Source organism: Rhinopithecus roxellana, chromosome 1 (genome assembly GCF_007565055.1).
Source record: "Rhinopithecus roxellana isolate Shanxi Qingling chromosome 1, ASM756505v1, whole genome shotgun sequence".
Taxonomy (NCBI): domain Eukaryota; kingdom Metazoa; phylum Chordata; class Mammalia; order Primates; family Cercopithecidae; genus Rhinopithecus; species Rhinopithecus roxellana.
The window spans coordinates 87756666-87782210 of record NC_044549.1 but is presented as its reverse complement, the minus strand read 5'-3'; the positions used below and the strand labels follow the sequence as shown (position 1 = coordinate 87782210).

Sequence of the window (25545 nt, the reverse complement as noted above, 5' to 3'; positions counted from 1 at the left end):
CTATACTGGTTGCTGTGAGATGAAGGCGTGAAGGGTCCACTTTAGATGAGACTGTGAGAAAGGCCTCTCTAAGTATTAACATTAGATCTGAGACATGACTAATACAGGGGAGACAATAATTTAAAATATTCCCAAACTCCAATGACTTAAACTGTAGGTAGGAATAAGATATTTGAAACAATAACAACAACAATCATAGTATCATTTAATGTTTTAGTAATGACTCCTGTATGTTAAACACTGTGTTAACACACTGTTTATGCTTCACCTCATTTAGTTATCACAACATTCCCATGAGATCATGCCACAGATCTCTATTTCAAGGAGGGGAAATTAGGAACTTGGAGATATTAGAGTCCTTGCCTTGGATCAGCAGAAGAAAGGATTGATTCTGTGCACAGATCTCTGGGAAAGTTCGTTGACTGTTTAGGTGGGTAAACTGGAAACCACAAACTGGAGGAGGGAAGGTGATTCAATTAAGAGAAAATGCATTTTATACAATAATTTTTTTTCCTACTAGTTAATGGAGGTAAAATATTTGGCTTACTAGAGGATGTGTAAAGCAGAGAGAACATGTCTCTTTGAAAAGTAATGAGAAAATAACCGACATTTACTGTCTATTATGTATTAGGCACTGTCGTCAGTACTTTTAGAGTCAGTGGATTATAATTTTTAATCTTGAAGTAATCAAGATATCTGTTGGCAGCTCCAGGTCTGGAGCTGGTATCCACACTAATGGATGTCATCTTACTGACCTCTGGTGCTACAAGGTTTCTTCCAGTTGTCGGTGTTGTCTCTGGTGGTTTATTTGTGTGAAAAATTTTCTATATGTTGTAGCTTGAGCTTATATTTTAAAGTGCTTCTGAAAATACTGTTTTTAATTTAATAAATTACCCTAATATCTGTCCTTATGTGTATGTGAGTGAAAGATGGGAAAAGGGAGGGAGGGAGAAACAGAGAGAGAGAGAGAGGAAAGAGAGATACAGAAACGACCATGAATGAGTGTATCATGAAACATCTTAGACATCGTAGATGTTTTAAAGGATGTGATACTCATGCATTAACGATCACTATTTATTATCCCATTAATTTTGAGCTTTATTGTTTTGAACTTGCACAATAGAAATCAGATTCTCACAAGTAACAGAGGGAGTGAGAGGTGCATGAAATTCTTAGGCCTCCCACAGAGGTCCAATGGCCAATAAGGTTCCATGTTTCATCCCGGAATTTCTAAGCTAAACACAATTGAGCATTTTGATTACCCCTAAGTGCTTGGTAGAAGATGAAAAAATGAAATCCAGTAAGCAACTATATAGATGTCTCTACCTATAAATTAATCCATACAATCAGAAATCAACAATCTATTTCCTTTTGCTGTGGTGTTTTTCTAGTTCACTGCCATTCGTTCAGCCATCTACCTATCCATGCACCCACCCATGTATCCTTTAAAGAAACATCTACTGAGGACCTATGACCTTATTTGAGGCCTATGACCCTAACCAGAGGCACAGGTATAGGAATTATGAGTCTAAAGGTAATAGTTCAAGTCATAGACACGAAAGAGAGTCCCCCCACCAAACCAACAACAACAAAAGTTAAAAGAAATGAAGGCCAAGGATAAACCCAGGGAGAATGCAGGCATTGAAGGGGAGGAATGTAAGGTAGGAAATGGAAACTTAGAAGAAATGATCAGAAAATTTGGATGGATCCAGGGATTAGTACCCAATTGGCAGGATTCACCAGTTATATCTCATTGCAGGGTCAGAGGTATAGGCCTCACTACACTGGACTGAAAAGTAAAAAATAGGCACTAGGTACAAGATGCCATCAAAGATTACCTGCTTCAGGATTCTGGCTGTGAAGAAAAGCAGAAAAGGTGAGAAATAAAAGAATATTCTAAGTTAAAGGAGAGTTGATAGCATAAGATGGAGGTGGCTGGAACACATTTACAGGATGCGTGGAAGGAGCCAAGATAGAGGGAGAAATCAGAAATGAAGGAAAGAGAAGAATATCAACAGCCACTTAGGCGCAGCTTCTTCCTCAGAAGCTGGAAAAAGAGAACAAAACTCAAAGCAATGCCATATTTTTTAAAGTACAAGAACAGCAAGTTGAAGGAAAGTACATCTAAAAATGCTATTTTTCTAGGTGACAAAGTCGAGGTCAACCAACTTCTAGGGGAGTGCAGTAGAAAATTTGAGGAAGTTGGTTCAGGGATAAAACCGATGTTGGAGAATTGGAGAGGAGGCTAATCCAGGACATGTAGAATTACTGGGTGGATACAAAAAGCAAACTGACTCTGCTCTTTATTTGACAAGTTAGAGTGGCATTTCTCAAAATCTATTCCTTGTACCACCTGAATTAGATGTTCTTCGGGTCCTTGGTAATAACGCCAATTTCTGGACCCCATCCCAGGCCTTACTAGGTCTTCTCAACTGATTCTGGCTCACGCTGAAGTCTGAAACCACTGACCCAGAGCAGTTTCTCAAACTTTCTCTATCCCCCACATCATCCAGCCCTAGCTCGCATTACAATTTACATTGTTAAACTTCAGCCAATCTATGAAATGAACATCCTCAGTAAAGAGTTCTGAGAATCTGTACTGTGTTCATAAAAGGCCTGGGTGTATCTGGTGATCAGTAAAGTTTAAGAATACTGATGTAAAATTCGGATGTACCTGGTAAGAAATATTAATAGGGGTATATGAGTTCACCAGAGATAGGTTTATAAAACTTTTTTTTAAATATATAGTAACATTTATTTGTGCATGTATAGTTGTATGAATTTTAGCACACAGAAAGATTTGTAGAATCACTACCACAATCAGCACAGTTCCTCATCCAGAAAAACTCCTGTGTCCATTAAAGTCCACTTTACCCCAATCAGTAAACTCTGGCCACATCTGATCTACTTTCCATCATGCCTTGTCCTTTCAAGAATGTCATAGAAATGGATTCATGTAGTGTGCAACCTTCTGAGACTGGCTTGTTTCATTCAGCATAATGCATTTGTGATTTATCCAAGTTGTAGCTTGTACCGATATTGTGTTCCTCTTTATTGCCAGCAGTATTCCAAGTTTGCTCGTTCATTTATCCATTGAAAAACATGTGTTATTTCCAGTTTTTACTATTATAAAAACACTGCAATAAATATGTGCATAGAATTTTGTATAAACATAAGCCTTCATTTCTTTTTTTTTTTTTTTTTTTTTTTTTGAGACGGAGTCTCGCTCTGTCACCCAGGCTGGAGTGCAGTGGCCGGATCTCAGCTCACTGCAAGCTCCGCCTCCCGGGTTCACGCCATTCTCCTGCCTCAGCCTCTCAGGTAGCTGGGACTACAGGCGCCGCCACCTCGCCTGGCTAGTTTTTTGTATTTTTTAGTAGAGACGGGGTTTCACCGTGTTAGCCAGGATGGTCTCGATCTCCTGACCTCGCAATCCGCCCGTCTCGGCCTCCCAAAGTGCTAGGATTACAGGCTTGAGCCACCGCGCCCGGCCAAGCCTTCATTTCTTTAGCATAAACACCCAACAGTGGGATTTCTACAAACTATGATTTCTTAATTCATTAACAAATAGTTATTGAGCAGCCATTGGATATAAAGGGGAGTTTTGGTTGTCTCGGTATAAAGGAATTGTCACAAAATTGAATAAGATGCATAATGGGTTTCAACATGAAGTACAAGAGATGGACGTATTCACAGTTATTACAAAGGAGTGAAGGATGAGGTAAAAGGCAGAGACTCATGGAGGAAGCACTGATTGCAGCTTGAATATTAACATCTTCAATTTCAATTCTCCTTTCATTGCCATGGCTAATATTATAGAATCCTGTACACTCAAAAGCAATGGGCAATCTAAATAAAATTTTTAAAAGCTTGTATTGATATTATTGTCCCCTGTTACATTCAAACATTAGCATATAGTATGTAGTCAATAAATGCTTGGTGAAGAAATAAAGGAAAAATTATCTATATATATTTATGTAAGGTGGGGGCCAAAGGGTTGGTGGTTAGTAGTACCGTAGGAAATGGTTTTAGATAATGGAAAACAGATTTCTCATACCTGGGACAGCTTTTATCTGATGCCTGCCTTGTCTCTGGCTAGAGAATGTCTGGAGGGGCACCTGCTGTTCTCCATGCCTAACAACTCAACTCAATGGTGTGAATTAATTGAGGGTTCAGCTACACTGGGGACTCTCTGCTTAAGGACCCCATGATTTTAAGAAAAAAAAGTATTAAACTGCTTGTAGGAAGGACAGTCTCAAAACAGTAATGTGCTTGCAAAATGATGGCCCCTAGAACCTTGTCCCAAGTCAGAAATCAAAAGAATTGGAAAAAGCAAAGTGCCTCATTAGTAGGAGTTGAAGTGTCCATGAACAACTTGAAAGAATAAAGCTAAAGAAAGAATAAAAGATCAAGATTTGTCTAATCTTCAAAGAGAGGACTTCAGAATCTCCCTTAGCTTTAAAAATAGGTCAGGAAGCCCATGAGTCTAAAACCAACACACATCTGTTTTGAAATCTGCCTCTGAGTCTTATTTTTGACTAAGACAACATCCGTTTGGGCACGTTACCAGAAGAAACACTGGTTGCTGAGAATAACTAACAGATAAGTTTAAGTTGTTTAAGGAATAACTCGACTTACTAATATAAAACGAATGCCAAATTCCTTCCTTATTCTGATCACCATGCTTCTGAAACTGTGCATACTAAATAAAACCAGTAAGAAAGTACAGAGAGAGGATATCTGCAGATAGAGTCAACGGATGCGTTACTTGACTAGCGCATAATCACCACCTTCACCATGACTCCTGGTTTAGGACACAAGACAGAATCAACACAGATAGGAGAACTTTATAATTGTTCGACCACCTTGCAGAAAAGAACAATTTGCTTATCATGAACGTTGTTTGTGGAATATGTACGTGTGTATGTTTCTCTGTGTGGGTCTGTGTGTGTGTGTGTGCCTACATTGCTTTTATATATGTGTGTATAGTTCTGAGTGTGTAAATAATGCAATAGTCTCAGCAAAAGAGGCAATGTTTAGTCATTCTAATACAGTGCTGGAAGAATCACTATTCCTCATGTTGCAATGTGACATCTCTATGATGCTTTATGTTTGCAAGATGATTTGTCACCATTAAATTGCCAAGTCTCTGAAAAAACTATAAGTGACAAGAATTATTTTTATTACTGTTTCTCCTTGCTTATAGGTACGTATTTTAAATTTATCCTGCAAACCAGCTCTTCCCATCTTCCCTGGGTCTATTATCCCATCATGTAAGACAAAAGGTTGAGGTCACCTTGCTTTGGGTCTCTCTTCTTTCTATCTATTACCAGCTGTTGCTAAGCCCCATAAATATCTCTTAGAATATTTTAAGGGTATAACAACAGTAATAGTGATAACAGCAGCTGTAGCTGACAGTTTTTATTGAGCATTTGCTATATGCCAGGCAATGACCTAAAATACTTACAGCATTAATCTTCATTATAAACCCAAAGCCAGATCGTCTTCATTTGATAGATGAGAAAAACAAAAGTACATTCATTGGAAAGGATAATACTTTGTTCAATATCATAGCTAGAAGATAAGAGACCCAGGAGTTGTACCCAAGCTCTCAGTCCACAAATTATCTTGATTTATTGCTTTCTCGTGTGCATGTGTGTGCACATGGTATATGTGTTTATGTGTGTATATACACATATGCATATATGTATACATATACAGGATATATTGAGATACATGCATACATGTCCACATGTATACATACATTTATATGTCAATATATAAATATATGACTTCTCCTGTCACTGCTATGGGAAGCAATCTGCTACCAGCTGAGTTAATTGCCACAACTACCTCTCACTCTGGCAGCAATGGCTTGCGTAGAACTGGTGGCCATACAGTAAGGCTGCAACAGGTCAGAGACCACTCAGTCAGAAAGTACAGCTGCTAGGCTCTTTGTTCCTAGATGAGGCCACATCCATCCATCCAGCTATTGCCAATAGAAAGTGAACAGAGGATTTGTGCATTTCTTTAAAACCATACCTGTTAAGAAGCAGGTGTGTCTTTTACTCTGTCTCTCCCTTCACTGCTTGGATGCAATGATGATGAGTCACTACAGAACGTCAAGGCCACAGGAAAGAAGGAGCCTGAATCTCAAAATTGCCACGTGGGAGAAAGCTGTCCACCAACAGAAAACAGATGCTTCGAACAGTACAGGAATGAGAAATAAACTCCTCTGCTAAACTGTTGAAACTGAGAGATCTATGTGTCACCACTGTCTCCCCTACCCTTACACACTCAAGTAGATCCTTTATTCCAATATCTTTTCTCATTATTCCCCACATCTTTCACCTGCAGGGATCAGGCAACTTTTTCTGTAAATTTCTAGATAGTAAATATTTTAGGTTTTGAGGCCTCCGATGTGTATTTTACTTTACTTTTCAAATTACTTTCTTTAAAATGCTTTAAAAATATTTTCACTGGAGCACTGTAGAAAAATAAGATATGAGCTGGATATGCCATGTAGATCATAGTTTGCCAACACCTAGAATCTTATTGCCAGACTAAAGTTTTAATTAGAGATTATATTATATCACATACCTACCTATAAAGCTCTTTGGATCCATAATTTCTACTTTATAAGCTGTACAGTTCTCTGCCTGGAGTTTTGGCTCTTCTGCAGGCTGATAATGCTGATCTTCCCCTTGCTGCCAGTGATTCTCTAAAATAAGAGCATCTCTTCATTCCTCACTTCCCACATGTCCCTTTCTCACGTCATAGCCCTTCTCTGTCCTCCTGCCCAAGTATAATGCTAAGTATAAGGCCAGTCAGCCAATACCCACCCCACATCATTCCTCTTCTATTAAACTCACCAGAGAACTCGAATCCTTCTAGGTTTGCCTTTCTTTTGAGCTCCCAAAAGGAATTTTTAAATCACATTATTTGGCTTTTAATTATATCCTTTGACATCAACCCCCAGCTACAGTACTAGGCATTGAGACAACTGAGGTAGGTGGTGGGACTCAACTCCGAAGCTGGGGCTTGGACACCAGACTACACTGAAGACCAGCTAAAACAGGGCTGGGAAGGAAGATTTCCATAAGACACACCTACCAGTGTGCCATGTCAGTTTACCATTGCCATGACAACACTTGGGAGTTACTGCCCTTTTCCATGTCAATGACTCAATGACCCCAAAATTACTACTCCTTCCCTAGAAATTTCTGCATAAACTGCCCCTTAATCTGCATGTAGTGGGCTTAAATATGACTGCAATTGACCTGAGCTGCTACTCTCTGTCTATGGGGTAGCCCTGCTCTGCAGGAGCAGTCATGGAGCTGCAGCGCCATTCGAGCTGTAACACTGTTACTTCAATAAAGATGTTTTCTGCTATTCTACCACTGACTTGCCCTTGAATTCTTTCCTGGGCAAAGCCAAGAACCCTCAAAGGCTAAGCCCTCCTTTGGGGCTCACCTGTTCTGCATCACAACTACAATAAATATGTCCCAGCCCTTACCTAACTTATGGAGGGTGAGAGAGACAAACAAGCGATGATAATATAAGGTTACATGTGCTACTTATAGAAATATGAGACAGGAATGGGAAGTAATAGGGAATATTGTGTCTCATGACATTTTTTATTTTGTTTCAAAGGCACATCTTGTTGCTAGCTAGAGAAAAGGACAAGATTTTGTGTGTGTTCTCACCTCCTGCAGCAGTACGAGCATATTTCAGAAAAGCATTTAATTGATGAAGATCTGAAAATTCAGATCAAATCAACTGTTAATTTTTTTAAGAGATGAGGGTCTCACTATGTTGCCCAGGCTGTAGTGTAGTGGCTATTCACATTGGCATGATCAAAGAGCTCACTGCAACCTCTGGAGTCCTCTGCCTGGGCTCCAGTTACTCTCCTGCCTCAGCCTCCCAAACAGCTGAGACTACAGGCATGTGCCACCACATCAGACTCCAATTATTAATTTTGACATACATATATGAAAGGTATTGTCTTAGATACTTAGAATTACTAAACAAAAATAAAATCTTATTTGTAATTATACTAGTCCCAAGAGAACTTTGAAATTACTGACAATAGAAGACTAATTAACATTGGGATCATTCAGATAAAACTAAAAATGGAAAAGTAATATAGTATAAGGGAGACTATAATTATACCACAAAGACAAGCTAAAAATGGTCATGACAATGACACATTAACTGTGTCTCAGAGCTACCTGATAAAATCATACAAGATAAATAGATTAGATTGACAGATAGACAGACAGACAGACAGATAGACATTATTGTCTGATAAAAACAGGGAATCAGTTAATAAGCACAGTTGAATTATCTGGTGAGATAGTTATTTTGACAAGTAATTATACCCTGGCCCTACTCGTGTTAATGAGCAATCAAGATTAAAGCCAGGGTAATCAGTGTAAACAATTCTTTTTTTCCCAGCAGTAAACTTTAAACATAATTTATTGCCTGAGTTCCTGTACAGGAAATATAAAATGTTCATTTGTAACATTTTTTAATCCACTCTATGAAAAAACAACTTTAAAGTATAGGTCTATATTTTAACATCTTAAGGGGAGAAGAAAGAAGAACTATGCACATGTGCTAAGCACTCAAATTTTATTTATTTATGTTGATACAGGGTTACAACTCAAAGAAAAAAATACACACAACTTGAAATATGGGTGATTAATTAGTTCATTGCACTGCTTCTCTTTAATGGCAATAGATATAAGAAGCAGGTGCTAAGTAGCCAGTGTTCAGACAGTCAGCTTACTATAGTACTATGGAGTGCTGGGAGAGTAGGCTTTGTCTGCTGATGATGGAAGACATCCATGCTAAGCAGCCAGACATGCCCATGGTGAATCTGACATTTTGTTATGAAAACTGAAGATCTTGACATGCAATTTTAGTTAAGCAGGAGGCCATATAATTTCCACCTGAAGATGGCTTAGAGAAAGCAGGAGTAAAATGGGCCTTATGAACAAAATTTGCTCAATTTCTGGGTAAAGTATTTGGATCTAACCACAGATATTTAAACCTGGGCATGATTTGGAGACTTTGAAGGGCAAGAGTTCCCAATTAGCTATGAAAAGCATCAGGTATTAGTTCTCACATGTTGACCAGTACCAGAATCTCCTCAACAGTTTGTTGAAACAGACTGCTGGATCCCCTTCCCAGAGTTTCTGAGTTAGTGCACAGGATGGGAGGCCCAAGCATTTGCATCACTTATAGGACCTCAGGTGATGCAGATGCTCTGGGTACCACATCTTAAGAACTACTTCAATAATGGAAGAGGAGGGTGCCTAGACAACACCTAATATTGAACGTCACTACTTTCTAATGGGCTCACCATCACTGGTTGGCAGCAAAATGGCCTCATACATCTAAGTAATAGGTCCACATAAAGTTACATAGTGGGGTCCATCTGAAAATCGAGAAAACCTGGCCAAAATGGTTATTTGGACTTGGGCGTAGATTGTCTCGAGCTGCTCTTTGAGGTTTCTAATAAGTCAATAGGTGCACGTGAACCTCTGGACATAATAATAAATAATAAATAACACAACCAAAGCCAAGAAAAACTCATCACTTCTCAACTCCCACTGGCAGTGGCACTGGAGCACACAACCAGTTCTTCCAAACTCCCTATGAAGGTGTTGAAGTCTTTTCTGGAAGAGGTGAATGTCGGTCACAAGTATAAGCTGCTTTCTTTGCCCTCATATAACATGACCTAGTAATTAAGGCCATAGTGGTTGCATTTGCAGGGATTAGGGTTTAAATATTGGCTTCTGCGTTTACCTGGAGCAAGCCATTTTGACTTTCCAACCCTCTGTTTTCTTACCTATAAAATGCTAGTAATGCCACTTAACTTATATCACTTTTGAGATAGTTACATAATGTGTAAAAATACTTGGCATAGTGGCTAATACACGGTAAATAATAACATTTGCCACTAAAATGTTAATATTTTCTTTTTCTTCTGATCAGTATTACTATTACTGGCAATTAGGTGAGCATAGAACAACAATCATTATAAACGCAAGAGTGAAATGGAAATATATCAACAATAGTGATATAAAGTCAGCAAAGGGATGTCACATGAGTAATGTAAGGAGTATCCGCCACAACATGGTTCATAACAGTAAAACACATTTGAATATATAAATATTTATTATGAGTAGACTGCTTAAATATGTTAAGAGTTCATGTGACAGAATATCGTCTGGTCCTTAAAAATGATAGCACAGTTCTAATTTATGTACATGGAAGATACCATGATACACTCGTGAAAAGAGAAAGCAGTTTATAAAATAGAGGAAAAGATACAAGTTGAGGGATAGAGAACAGAGAATTATATCTGAATAGATCTACATACCACAATGTTAATAGTATTTATCATTAAGCAGTGGAATAGTTAATATATTTTATTAATATATTTTGTATATATTTGTCTCATAGATATATATGGAAAAATTTTAACATATTTGTTTCCATTTAGAAATATAAAACTAGTACTACTTTAAAAATTGATAAATCAATTTGATTAATACACTTAATGCAAGGAGCTATATTTAAAAACAGATCACAGTAGGGGCAATTGTCCAGGAAAGGATAAATGGAGACTAATCTCACAAATTTTTTACTTTTTCAGAGAAGGGAATAGCTTATCTTTCATATAAGCTGCATTTTCTGCTATAAAAGTATGCCACATAGTATATTATGTACCTAATAAAACAGCTCTCTCCAGTCTTCTCATTCTCTCTCTCTTTCTTCCACCATTCATATTCTCTCTTTCTCCTCTTTAATCATCTTCCCCTTTGTCATAAGACCAAAGAATTCCATAACATACATTTCATGTCACCTTTCTGAAGTGGCATCTTCCACCAGGGCTACTACATATATGAACATGGCGTTCAGGATGACTATTTATACTTTGTCTTCAAAGTGTCATTTTTCTATTTGTTCAACTTCTAATACACCCTAATGTTCCACACTTTAAATCTCTCTTCTTCTCTGAAGATTTCTTCAATTTTTTCACATTGATATGTTTTGTTTCTTTGAGTTTTACAACACTGTGTATGCATATATCTGGTATAGTATTTATGATTGTCTGCTTTGCTAATCATTCCAACAGCAACCACAATGAAACCAACAGTACAAACATAAGTGAATATTTACTGAGCACTTACTTACCAGGCCCATGAAAAGAGCTCTTAATGTATCATTATTTTTTCATTTTATTATTTATTTATTTATTTATTGGAGATGGAGTCTTGCTCTGTCACATAGGCTGGAGTGCAGTGGCATGATCTCAGCCCACTGCAACCTCTACCTCCTGGCTTCAAGCAATTCTCCTGCCTCAGCCTCCCGAGTAGCTGGGACTAGAGGCATGTGCCACCACACCCAGCTAATTTTTGTATTTTTAGTAGAGACAAGGTTTCACCATGTTATCCAAGCTGGTCTCAAACTCCTGACCTCAGGCAATCCACCTGCCTCAGCCTCCCAAACTGCTGGGATTACACACGTGAATCACCACGCCCGGCCTCATTATTTTTTTATCCTTATTAAATATAAGTGACCAAGTGCTAAAGGCATGAGTTATTTTGCTCCCCTGTACACAACTAGATAATGTAATATCTAGTGTAATAGTTAGGACACAATTGTGAGTTCTTCCTTAACTTCCTAGTCTTTAAAGTTAATGCCCATGATATGGAAATTTATCCTTTGTAATTTGTTACATATGTGAAACTTTGAAAAATATGTATACTTAGGCACAACCTGGAAATAGAGAATCAGAATATCTTGAAACAAGACAAGGGCAAGGATATACTTTATGAAATGTTCATAATTCATTTTGATGTCCAGCCTATTTAAAAGCCACCCCACTATGCTGTGATGAGTTGCATTATCAGTACAGTCTGCTCAAAAACTACTAAAAGTTCCAATCTACTGTCTTTTTCATTAAAAAACACAAAAACAAAAAAATCCCTTTCACGTTACACCTAAGACCTAGCACATAAGGTCACAAGAAAATCTTCAAGATAAAATTGTATATAAATTCATGAGATAGTCTATTTCCTTTGTGAATTTCAGTAATGGGAGAAATCATCAAAGAAAGACTTCCAACCAACTTTAAGCAGAATTTATTTACCCTAGACATGGCTTGTTACTATTGGTGAGATTAGGAAAGGTTTTTCTTCAGAAGAAATTCTTGTTACGATTAATTGAACCTTTCCTACTTGAAGACTTGGGAGAAGAAATAAAACACACAAAGCCACTTTGATGGAGTTGTTGTGATTTCTGAACCTGATGTTTAACAAGAGCTAAGTGCAGAAACATAAACTGCTAGATTTACTGCATTGTAACTTCATCTTTTTTTTTTTTTTAACTGAGATCTTTCTTCCTTTATTATTGAGAGAAAGGAAAGGTTAAAAAAAGAAACTAAGGAGAATGAAAAGCAATCCTCTCCGAAAGATTTTTATTGAAGCAATAATGTTTTAAAAATATCCAAAAGATATCAGAGGGAGAAAAATTTGCAAACTATTCAAAATAGCTAATTACAGGGCAGCTGATATTACAAACTGCTTGAATACTGGCATATTAATGAGTGAAATGCTTAAGGCTATCTCAAGGTTAAAAGATATTAGGATACTCTTTTAATAGTTATTTTTTGCATTTTCAGTAAATTCTGAGGAAAGTTTTTTTAATAACCTGCACAATTCTCTGAACTTGAATGTTGCAGGTAGGTAAGAACAAGGACAATGAAGTAAGTGAGAAAAGGAGTCAAAAAAGAAAACAGTTATAAAAGGAACAAGATCACAGTACTTTTGGTTTGTATATTCTTTAACCTTGAACTTGAAAACGAAAGTAACAGACTGATATTGTACCAAGGCCATTGTTTATTAGATTTATGTACACTTTTAGTCATTAAACTAAAATTCTACTTCTTTTTTAAGTTCTATGTGATTTCGTATTATTTTAGTTGAGAAAGGTGGCTCAAACCTGTAATCCCAGCACTTCAGAGGCTGGGGAGGGAGGATCGCTTGAGCTCAGAAGTTTGAGACCAGCCTGGCCAACACTGTCACCTCATCTTCACAAAAAAATAAAATAAATAATTGGGTGTACTGGTGCATGCCTGTGGTTCCAGCTACTGGAGAGGCTGAGACAAGAGGATGACTTGAGCCTGGGAGATCAGGGCTGCAGTGAGCTGATATCACACCAGTGCACTCCAGCCTGGGTGGCACAGCAAGACCCTGTCTCAAAAATAAATAAATAAATAAATAAATAAATAAATAAATAAATAAATAAATAAATATTTTAAAACATTATTCAATAATGTTTCTAAAATATTATTTTGAAAGCTGGAGGAAAGGATACTTCTTCTTTAATAAATGGCACAGCTTGTAAAATACGGAGATTTGTTTTCTTTGTTACTTTTAATGCCTTAAAGAAAATGAGAATATGAAACACTAACAATTGACCAACAAGTTAGTGTCAAGAGATGGTGCCTGGATTTTTAAATCCTAGGGAAGGTTCCAAAATAGTAGACTACAGAGAGGAAAAGAGAACCCTTATAGATTGGTAAGAATGAATCTGCATTGAAGGGAGACAAATCTAACTGAAAGACCTCTAATAGAAACCTAAAAAATAGTATGGGAGATATGGCATTATAAGTGATGGGATGCCATGTGTTCCCTCATTATGAAGGCCATTGGGTATGGAAAGAAGAGAAGAGTAATGGTTTAAGAGCTTAATTGCAACACATAACAGAAGATTGGGAAGAACTGGGAGAAGCATTTGAAATCTTCCTCATCTGTATATCTACGATAAAAACATAGTTAATGAGTGGACACTGAGCCTGTAGCAGAGAAGGAAATAATCTCAGAAGTCACCAAGATTTAGTTGAGTGAAAGTCATTATTGCAAAAATGATCATGGGATGTTTTACCTAATTCCAAAGTAAAATGACTTTCTAGAAAGGGAGGTAAATTGGTGTGTGCATTAAGGACAAAAAGGACTGGCTTAAAATTTGAAAACTCAAGGATTGCAAACTATGATAGAAGAGCTCACTAGAAATAAAAAGTAGGAACAAAAGGAATACAATGGTAGGTGTTAGCAGCAACTTACCGGTCAGATGGACCATTTCTTCGCTGCATTTAATTTACAGAGGTCTTTATAATCGGAATAGAGACAAGATTTTGGGACTTAAGAGAGAGGAAAGATGTAAGTTTGCCAATTATCTGCTAAAGCGCTTCTTTGCTAAAAAGCGTATCTGGTAAATTCTTCCTTAACTTGGGGTCTATTCAAAAAATAGTATGAATTTTGAGGTTAAGACACACTAGATTCGAACCCAGCTCTTCAAGTTAGAAGCTGTGATATAAGTCAATGACACCCATTAAAGGTGACTGCTGCAGTTGCCGAGGATACTAAAAAGTAGGTCATTCTGAGCACCACCCTAGTCTGTACTCCTAAGCAGCCAGTCTAATACTGCAGGTCCACAGATTGCTATTTGGGGGGTGCTAGGCTCTTATGAAAAGTGAAAGATGTAAGAAGTATGAGCCTCCTGCACCTAAGAATGCAACGCACAGTGATTCTACCATATTCTTTGCAGACAGCAACACAGTAGCTATTAATATCAATCCCAGCCAAAATTTTAGCACAAATTAACAAGAGGATGATTTGTCAACAGTCCAAAAAGAAAGTGGTGGCCACCAGATTCTAGTGTGGCTTGTTACTTAGCAAGTTGTACCAACTAATTTCTGTGATAATTTGTCTTAAATTGATTGATGTTATTTTCACTATTTCTATATCATCACTTTTCAGACAATGTTCTGTGAATGTCAGATGCTAATAAAAGAAGGTTAAAAGAAAATTGGAAGGTGGCAGATTCTAAGGTCAATTAAATTTGGAAATTCCCTGTTAACCAGTTTAAAGGGTTTCTAACTCTGGACTTCTAAGGACATTGATATGCTAATAGAAGTAAATCTCTGGAAAGGGAAAGAAGTCTGGGAGATTTCTCAAACTTTTACTTTTGTGTAAAATTTTACAAGCCAAGGTAAATTGAGTGTTTCTGCTACACTATTTTTTAATTATTCCTATATCAAATGCACTTAATTCCTGGCCAGATTGCTCTCCCTTAAATATGACACAGTGGCATGTACAAAGTTTAAGACAAGCATTGAGCTTCTTACTCAATGCTATATATGTTACAACTCCCACATCAACAAGCTGAATGAATCAGGTAGGAGGCAAGTTACTAGGTGTCTACAGGGTAGGAGAGGTCAACCGACTCCTGTTAGTTCAAACAAGTCACTCCAGTATAAGCCAGTAGGTGGATCAAATCAACCACCTATTTAAGGAACGCATATGCGGCTCCTTCTGCTGCATATGTGACTATTTTGAATCTAAAATATAGAGTAGAAAAGCAAACCAGTAGTTGATGTCTATAATCTAAATGAGAAAACATTGAAAAAAAATCAACACCAAAGCAAGTTGTGACTATCGAGAGAAATCCTGGATGTTGTTTTCCTCTACAGATATGCAGTAGTAGAGTCACTTGCATATATTAAAGATTTATTTTTGGAAACAAACAGAAATGACTGGGAGGGGAAAAATTAAATATTTTAGATGCTTCCACTTGCTCATGCCCTGTGGTGTTTTGAGTCAGTGCAGTTGGGAGTTAGGGAGTCAAGGAGACAGGGACCTGACAATACCTACAGAGATTTTAGATATCAAGGATCTCTGCTCATAGTGAAGTTTGCACTGTACTGTGTTTCTAGAGTACCAAGATAACATTTTTTTTTTTTTTTTTTTTTAACAGAGTCTTGCTCTGTCACTCAGGCTAGAGTGCAATGGTGCAATCTCTGCTCACTGCAACTTCCACCTCCTCGGCTCAAGCAATTCTTCTGCCTCGGCCTCCCAAGTAACTGGGATTACAGGCACAGGCCACCACACCCACCTTGTATTTTAATTTATTTTATTTTTCTGTATTTTTTTGTATTTTCGTATTTTTAGTAGAGATGGGGTTTCACCATGTTGGCCAGACTGGTCTCAAACTCCTGACCTCAAGTGATCCACCCACCTCGGCCTCCCAACGTGCTGGGATTACAGGCATGAGCCATCATGTCCAGCTTAACTTTTTTTTTTTCATAGGACATAATTGACATATAAACTCAACACACTTATCTGGTTTATCGCTACTGAATAAGTAGATCTACTTCAATATTGGGGAGAAAACCCAACTGTGTTAGGCCAGTTGAGAGGGACCTCCATCTGCAACTTTGCCTTTCCTACAATTTTCAAGATTAATTTTGATGATGTTCAATTTCTGCTTTATGGGTCAACTCTTGAACCTAGCCATCACATCCAGCTTATAAACCTCTACAAACCAAACAGCCTAGAAGACAGAAATTAGAGCTGAGATGAGGTGTGCAAGAAGCTAAGCAGTGAGCTCTGCTAATCACACAGTATTGACAGGGATCTACATGGATGCCAAGTGTTTAATAGAAGAGCAAGCTCATTGGGTCATTTATAATATAGAGTGGGAAAAAAAATCTGATTATACAGTGTAAAATGAATAATGAAATATAAGTCAGGAAGAGAGTGGCAGAAACAAGGCAATGAAGAAGACCTAAAAAAAAATTCTAAGTCAATTTTTATCTCATGTCTTATGCCTAATATATTGGAGATGTTGTTTTCAGAGTAATTTAATTAATGTGTATATATTCTTAGATGTTTTGTCTAGACTTTCTGAAGCCATGATAAGACCTTGGCTTTAATAAAACATGGAGAAATGATTCTTTAAGGACTCTTGCTTTCATATTGGCCAATAGATGTGCTTACCCAACACTTTAAATTCATTAAAGAGTCATCTGCTGATACAAAAGTCAATTAATCAACAAATCTGAGCAAAAACAAGAAGAAAAATAAGCAAGAAAGCAAGCTTTCCAAACATCTAACATAGGACTGGGTATTTTGAACAAAATATAAGAGGAGTTATTTCTGGAAAGCAGAGAACATTACTATTGACATTTTACAAATTTATTATAAAAGTATTTTTACTTGTGATAGGATTTAATCAGACTTGAGGTCTTAATTAAGAAATAGCAAGTTATAAGTAATGATAAGAAAGTGTAACTCTTCGTCCTAAGCACATAAAGAGGTTTAATCAGTTGTAGCATTAAAAACAAATTATATGTCATGATTCTTGATATTTAAAAACAAAATAAAAATTATGTCCTCCCTTCCTTCCTTCCTCCTTCCTTCCTTCCTCCCTCCCTCCCTCCCTGCATTTTGTTACCTTCTTTCTATATCCTTCTTTTCTCCCTCCCAGTCTAACTTCCCTGTCTCCTCCAAGTCTCACTCCGTCGCCCGCCTTCCTTCCTTTCCTCCCTCCCTCCCTCCCTCCCTTCCTCCCTCCTTTTTTCCTTCCTTCATTCCTTCCTTCTCTTCTTAAGTTTATTGTAGCTAATAACTACAAGATATCAACTAGTTACCTGGATGAATCAAACACTGCTCTTTCATCATTAAGCACAGCAGCAAAAGAGATACAAGATGACTTCAACATAATTACTGATTCCTTGAAGAGCTCATGTTCAGGTAGTAGAAATAACACCAGCGCATAAAATAAGTATAAAGTGGTGCCTGTCACTCTAGAAAAACAGAGTAAGTGCCATGGTTGCATGGAGCAAAAAGATGTTATTTTCACTTTGATATTTCAACCTCTAAGAGTCACAAAGGCTCTGCATTTTGGAGCCTATTTTAATAATTAGAAGACCGAGGCTCCAGAGTTTAAATCACTTGCTCAATACTTTGGTTTAAAAAAAAAAAATGCAGAGTTAGGATCAGAATTTTGTAAAAGTGATAGAGAATGGGAACACAATGAGCAAAGAGAAGGATTCAGAAAAAATTGGAGTCCATGTGAAAAGAGTGACAAGCTCACTCTGGCTGGAACTTAGCTTGTACCGAATGGCACTGATTATACTACTTGTATCTTGCGGTTCTTCAATTCCCCTTCACATGAAGGTTAACTTATATTCTTTTACAGGTAATGGTGACTCCTAGCACTTTGTGTGACATGAATAAAGCTGATTCGTGAAGTCACAGGTATAAAATAGAAGATGGATGAGTTTTCTGGCTATAATAATAGTTCAGGTGTGACCTAAGTCAAGATAGAAACTAAGAGGATGGAAGAGTGGAATGTAACCAAGATGTAATTAACTCAAAGCCATGGCCAACAAGACTTCTAAGAGACAAGGAAGACACATGAATGAAAAAGCCACAACAAAGTTTCCAGTATGGGTACCTGGAAGGGTAAAATTCATCTACTTAGCTTACCTTTCTAGGCAATATTAAAAATTACTTAATATATGCCAACTCTTTAAAAGAGGATCAGATTATTCAGTTTTTACAGATAAATGTAGCAGGTCAACTGCATATATTTTCTGCTTTGAAAGAATAAAAATGAAAGGATGAGTTTGCAAAATCATAATATAAAGTGTCACATCTTGGGATTTATTTGCTTTTTTTTTTTTTTTCAAGACAGGGTCTTGCTCTGTCACCTAGACCAGAGTGAAGTGGCACAATCAACACAGGTCACTGCAGCATCAACCTCCTGGCAGGCTCAATCAATCCTCCCACCTTGGCACCACCACACCCAGCTAATTTTTTTTTTACTTTTTGTAGAGATGAGGTCTCCTTATGTTGCCCAGACTGGTTCTGAAATCCAGGGCTCAAGTGATCCTCCCACCTCTGCCTTATAGGCATGAGCATGCTTCCTTGGCCTGTTCTACAAATGTAAGTGTAGCTCTCTTTACAATTCTATATCACACAGTATTATTTTGATCTGGACAAAGTAGTCAAAGTCAGAAATCACATGAAACTATTGTATGTCATGATGCGGGTGGTTTGAGCTCTTTAACATTCATATACCCACCCACACGCAGATAGATAAAGATTAGCCAACAATGAAGATATCACCTCAGATTTGGTGTGTTTGTACTGACTCCTCTAGCAGAATTTTTGTCTTACTTTTGATGATGCTTATTGATAAAACGCAAAATTTTGGACGGATGCTGTGGCTCACACCTATAATCACAGCACTTTGGGAGGCTGAGGCAGGCAGATCAATTGAGTTCAGGAGTTCAAGATCAGCCTGGCCAACATGGTGAAACCATGTCTCTAAAAATACAAAAATTAGCTGGGGGTAATGGCGCGTGCCTGTAGTCCCAGCTACCTAGGAAGCTGAGGCAGAAGAATTGCTTGAACTCTAGAGGCAGAGGTTGCAGTGAGCCGAGATCACACCACTGCACTCAAGCCTGGGAAGTAGAGTGACACTTTGTCTCAAAAAAGACAAAACAAAAAGCAAATTTTCAAGTTGATTCAATTGTTATTCATCATTAAATAGTTTTCATATATGCCCTATACTCTGTTTTAGGTACCAGATGAAGAAGTGACACAATAATCTCTTCCACATTCTAAACAAAGTCTGATATTTTTTCTTTGTTTCATGGCGACATGACAATGGAGTCAGCCAAACTTAAAACATGAATAAATAACTCAATGTAAAATTGTTAAAGATTATAAAATCAAGGCAAACTCTGAAAACTTGACGGTGCTCAGTTGATGGATGGAGAGTATGGTATTTGCACAGAACAGGACTGCTGGGAGCAGCTGCTGGCTGCGTTGCAGAGAGCTGTCTCTAGCTGAATATAGGAAAGTTATCATTTCCATTCAAGTCTTCAAGAGTTTAAATACATGTTCCAAAAGCAAAACTGAAAACATCAATTTAGAACCAAGTATAACACATACTTTTCTTGGTTTTTCTCCATTCATCTCCTTTTCTATTACCCTCAATGGAGTTTGGGCCTGATCTCGCTCCTTAATCCAAAGGAGGGATCTCTTATGTTCTTGACATTGTGCTGGGATATTTAATGTATTACACCATTATTCATCATAATCAGCCCATATATTAGCTGCTATTGTCATTCTCATTTTACTGAAAAATAAATTAAAGCTTAGAGTATGTCACAAAATTGGCTGACTACCTACCAGAAATTCAAACTTCTCTTTCCATTGAGTAAAGTTGCCCTGGAAGTCAGCTACCCAGCCAAAAATTATATCAGCACCCTTTGCCTCTAGGCAAAGTCACATGACTAGTTTTCACCCATAGAAGATGAAACTGGAGTTTTTGAGAAGCAGGTAGCACTTCCCTACCTCCTCTCCTATTTGCCAGTCAAACACAGTGGACTCTGAAGCTTTAGGGTGATTGTAGAACAAGATACAGGGAATAAAGACCAAGGACTACTGACCAAGGCCTCCCATATTGGACAACAACTAGAAATAAACTTTTATTGTAGTGAGCCACTGAAACTTCAGGATTTGTGTGTTATAAAAAGGACTGCCCTAAATAATACAGTGCTTAAATAAAATGTACAAGGACAAACAGCAATTAAAGATGAGAGCTGGGATTGAAACCTAACATGTTGATTCTAAAAAAAATATATATATTTTAAATGTGTCTCTGTCAAATAATTCTAAATCACTATGATGTCACTCTTATCTTTAATATGTTTTTAGTGGTTTATATTTCTTTACAGAATAAAAATATGACGCCTGGCTCTCCAGTTTTATCTGAGCATAATTATTCAAAATTATCTTCTGAAACTCCCCATCTTCTAATCTGTATTCAAATGAATCCACACTCTTCACCAGCTACAAACATTGTTTTTTTCCATCACTAAGTTTTTTAAGTGATTTCTGCTACCTGGAAAGATGTTGTCCATACTCCCACCCCTAATCTTATTTAGTAACTAGCCACTCTTCAAAATAGAGATTAAATACCACCTTCTCAATGTGGCCTCACTTTCTGCTTCAAAAGAAATATTTCTCTTACTCTGGGCATTCAATAGAAATTCAGCAATTTAACCATGCATGATTTTATGTGGGAAAAAAAAAAGGAAATAAAATTCCTACTCTAATGAGCTTGCAATTTAGAGAAGAGAGATAATCAAAAGCAAAATAAATAATGTCTTAATGGCAATTGGGATAAAGACCACACAGAAAAGTATAAGCTGTTAAAATAAGCTATTAAAGAAGAAACTATCTCACTCTGACGGAGGAGGTTAGGCTTCTATGAAGCAGTGAAATCTGAGCCAAGCTCTGAGGTCCAGGAGTTAACTGAATAAATGAATGCAGGGTGGGGCTGCGGACACCTAGGAGAATATTTTAGGCAGAAGGAACAGGATGTGTTTGAACCATGAGTCTAGAACATCAGCATGTATTTGAGGAACAGCAAAGAACAGTATGTTTGGGACCCAAAATAGGCAATGTGGAAAGTGGCCTTCTAAGAAGCAATGTTGATCCAAGCAGGGCCAGTTTACTTAAAACCTTGAAGAAATATTCAGGATCTTGTTCCTCATCCAGTGATAAATGACAAACCATTGGACAACTTTAGAAAAATGTAACATATGAAATGCATTTTATAAGACTGTTAGGGCCATCAAAAGGAGGATGGGGTGGAGTCGGAGAGAGGTGGGGAGAGCAGTTGGTAAGCTTTTGCTGTTGTCCCTGTAAGACATCACATTGGTCTGGACAAGGGGAGTGGCAGCAGAAATGGAGAGAAGTGGTGAAATTCAGGATTGTAAGTAGTAAAGATGAGAGAACTTGGTGATGAATTTGAATGTAGTAAACTTCATTCTCAAGGAGTTTAGTCATGCCTTAGAGGGGCATTGTGATTAAAACATGAATTATGAAGTCAAATTATCTGCCAGTGTTTAAATACTGGCTCTGTTGCTTTCTAGCTTGGTGACCTTGGACAAGTCCCTATACTTCAGTGTCCTTATCTGCATGATGGAGAAATTAATAGTACTTACCCTATAAGATTCTTCTGAAGTTAAATACACATAAACAGTAATATATAGATGTATATCTGTATACACACACACATACATATAATGAATTATATGTATCTGTTATTATTTTATAATAGCATAGATATGTATATATGTATCCTCCTCTGGTAAATAATATTCTTAACAGTGGGACTGACATAGAGCATAGTATCTATATCCATTAGAGACTCAATATATGTCTATTAAACATCCATAGTTCACTACTTATATCATTCATCAATTTTAAAAAGTTCAGTTTCATGGTACCACTGGATGTCATCCTTCAAAGGAAGTATCAGTTTTCAAGTAGGACTCCAAAGTTTTTTATCTTGCCAACAAATACTCAAAAGTTGTTCTTTTACGAAATTCAACATCAGAATTTGAGTTTATAGCCATTGACACAATGTACACAGATGCAATTTTTAGGACAAATATGTAATGTTTATATATAATTATATATATATGTGTGTATGTGTGTGTGTGTGTTTGGTGGAAGATTACATATGGTCTTTCATGGATGTCCTGGGGTTGGTGAGCTCTAAAAGATATGAACACTGTTTGGGAAGCTTCTAGCAAAAAGAAATAGATGAGTCCAGCTCTTGAAAATGGGCAATGATTGGGATTGCTAATGTCAGATTTAAGGCCACAATGTCATAGATACATGGCTAGAAAATCATCCAGTTCACTTCCTTATCTTTAGAACTGTTGCAATCATATAAAACCTAGAGGAATGTGGATCCAGCTATTTTATTTAACAATTTTAAGTGTTTACCGCATCACTTTGCTAATTCCCTGCCTCCCAGATTTAGCTCTCAATTTTGTTACTTAAAAAGAAATTTATCATATAAAACCCCAGAGGGTATCTCATATAGTCTTTTGGCAAATCCTTTGGGTGTTTAACAGCTCATGTCTTACTGACACTGTATTATTTTGAAAATCATGTGCTAAAACAATATACATGGAAATAGAACACACTGACAATTTCAAATACCAGCATGGAAGTCCTTTTCCCACATAAGCACTGACAGACACACATATTTCTAGTGAGATTATGTTCTAAACCTACTTCTGCAGCCAGAGAATAAATGCACTGGGAGACTGCATGCTGTTTTCATTTCACTGCCGATGTATTATTTTCCTAGGGGAAGCTGTAGAGAAAACGCTTTAAACTGTGAAGCTTTCTTGACTGCACATAACCCTCACCCAACAGCATGTGATGCACTTGGCATTTACTTGGTGCTGATGTTTAGGGAGGAGGTGGTGTTCTCATTTTCTAAATTGGAGTTCTCATCAAGTCATGCCTGTATGTCTCATGGCCCACATGACAAAGACCAAAAACTTAGGCAGGTATGCAGGACGGTTTACCTTTTGTTTGCTTAAAACACATACACTGGCACCTCTAAGATGCTGACCTTGCCTTCTTAGAAAGTGATTTAACAGAGGAAGATATACTTCCATATTTATTTACGCAGATAGACATTACTGCATAAATAAGAGTAAAGTTATAGCTGTAGTATATTCTGAAAGTCGAAGTGTGTGGTGCTATAAAATCTATAGCTGTGAGTTGAATTGTGACTCCTAAATAAAGATACATTGAAGTCCTAACCCCCAATATCTCCAAATGTGATCTTATTTAGAGATAGCATCTTTGGAGAGGTAAGTTAACATAAGATTATTAGGCTGGGCCCTAATCCGGTATGCATGATATTCTTACAAAAAGGGGCACATTTGGACACAAACACAAACAAGCAGAGGAAGATAAGTGAAGAAACACAGGGAGATGAAGGCCATCTACAAGCAAAGAAGAGGCCCAGAGCAGATCCTCCCATCTTGGTCCTCAGAAGGAACCAATTCTGCAGACACCTTGATCTCAGACTTCCAGACTTCAGGAATGTGAGTCAATAAATTTCTGTTTTCTAAGCCTTGCAGTCTACAGTACTATATGATAGCAGTGAGGTAGGTAAGGGAACATCTGGAGGAGGAGGTAAAAATTGAGCTGAGAATTAACCTAGAAAAAAACGAGGGTAAGAGCTCCAGATGTGGTGAGCAGTAGGTATACAAGACATGTGTCTGCATGTATGATGCTTTGAAAGATGGCCTGCACATCTGGAGTTGAAGGACCAGGAGGAAATGAAGGGCAAGATGAGGCTGGAAAGAGATTTTGTAGCGAAGCCAGGTCATATAGAATCATGCAGATTTCATCAAATATTTCCTTTGTAACCCAATCTTCTTCTCATATCTTCTCCTAATCTGACAGACCACCCTTACCCTTTCGTTCTGAATGGAAGCATCCAAATATGTGTAAAACCTCCTGCAACGGACACGTCTCCTGCATGCAGAGTCCCTTTTGAATAATCTCGCTATGTATAAGGATATGTTAAGTCTTTTAGTATCACTTCCCCAGCTTCCTTCACATCTAATTTATGTGATAGGAATCCACCCACCAAATTTCACCATATGACAATTTGCTTCAAAATTAAACCACTTGAAGTAGAAGGCTCCAGATCGAACCCAAGAGTGGGGAAAAACAATCTGGTATTCAGGGAAGATAGTCATCCTACGAAGTGGCATCAATATTGGCACAATCACAACTGCAGCAAAGTTATGTCCCTGGCAGCTCTGAAACTGTGCTAAGTATGCCTTTCTCAAGTCTTGGTGGCCCTTTAGCCATCAGGCCACTTGTACGTGGTTTCGTGCATTGTTTCTGGAAAACTGACCTCCACGATTTCCCCCTGAACCATCCAATACCCACTTAATATACTCTCATTCTACTTAAATGGCTAAGAGCTGCCTTTTGTAATTAAGAGCCCTAACAGTCGATTTACTTCCCCAATCCTCCCCTGGATGGAGAGAACATGCTTCTGTCATGACTTCACAGGTTGCTATGTCAGTGGCTCTCAAAGTGTGGTCCTCAGAACATCAGCCTCAGCAACACCCAGGAATGAGTTAGAAAAGCAAATTATTAGGCTCTGCCTCAAACTAACTGAATCAGAAACTCTAGAGATGAGGCCCAGGAATCTTTTAGCAATTTCTTTAGGTGATTCTGATGCAGATTAAAGTTTGAGAACCATTGACCTATATATACCTCTAATGTTAATATTTTAACAGGTGTCAAAAATGTTTGTCTCCCTACAAGACTCCTGAGGCTTCTTATGGGAACTATTGTATCTTGTTTAGATCTTCAATGCTCAGCTCAGGCCGGTACAATTGCTTAATTATTGGCAAAAATATGTCTCTATTTATTTCCTATTTATCAAAATAATAATGTCTCCTATTTATCAAAATAAGCAAACCATTGCCCCAAAACCTTGTCTACCATGTTTATATAATAAGGGGATGAAAACAAAGAAGCTCTCTCCCCAAGGAGTATTCGTAAGATGAAGCTAACTTATCATCTTACCTGGGATTCTAGATTCCTTCATCACTATGTTACCCTTTTATCCCATTTCAGATAAAATTATACATTTCATTCAACGATATAATTTTCAGTGTTTCCCACTATCCCACATCCCTTCTGTGTTTTTACGTGGTCTTGATATTTAAAATTTATATAAGTCCCACGATGGCACCTCTGAATTGAAGATTAGAGTGTTACCTGGCTACCCCAGCTCCTCTTAGCACTACAGGATTAGCTGGGCAAA

General features: G+C 37.5%; 1 protein-coding gene across 2 annotated transcripts in view; it reads right to left on the bottom strand.

Annotated features, from left to right (window-relative positions):
* Positions 1-25545, bottom strand: part of GRM7 (glutamate metabotropic receptor 7) — a 923309-nt gene that overhangs the window by 578274 nt on the left and 319490 nt on the right. The gene's annotated exons all lie outside the window — the stretch shown is intronic.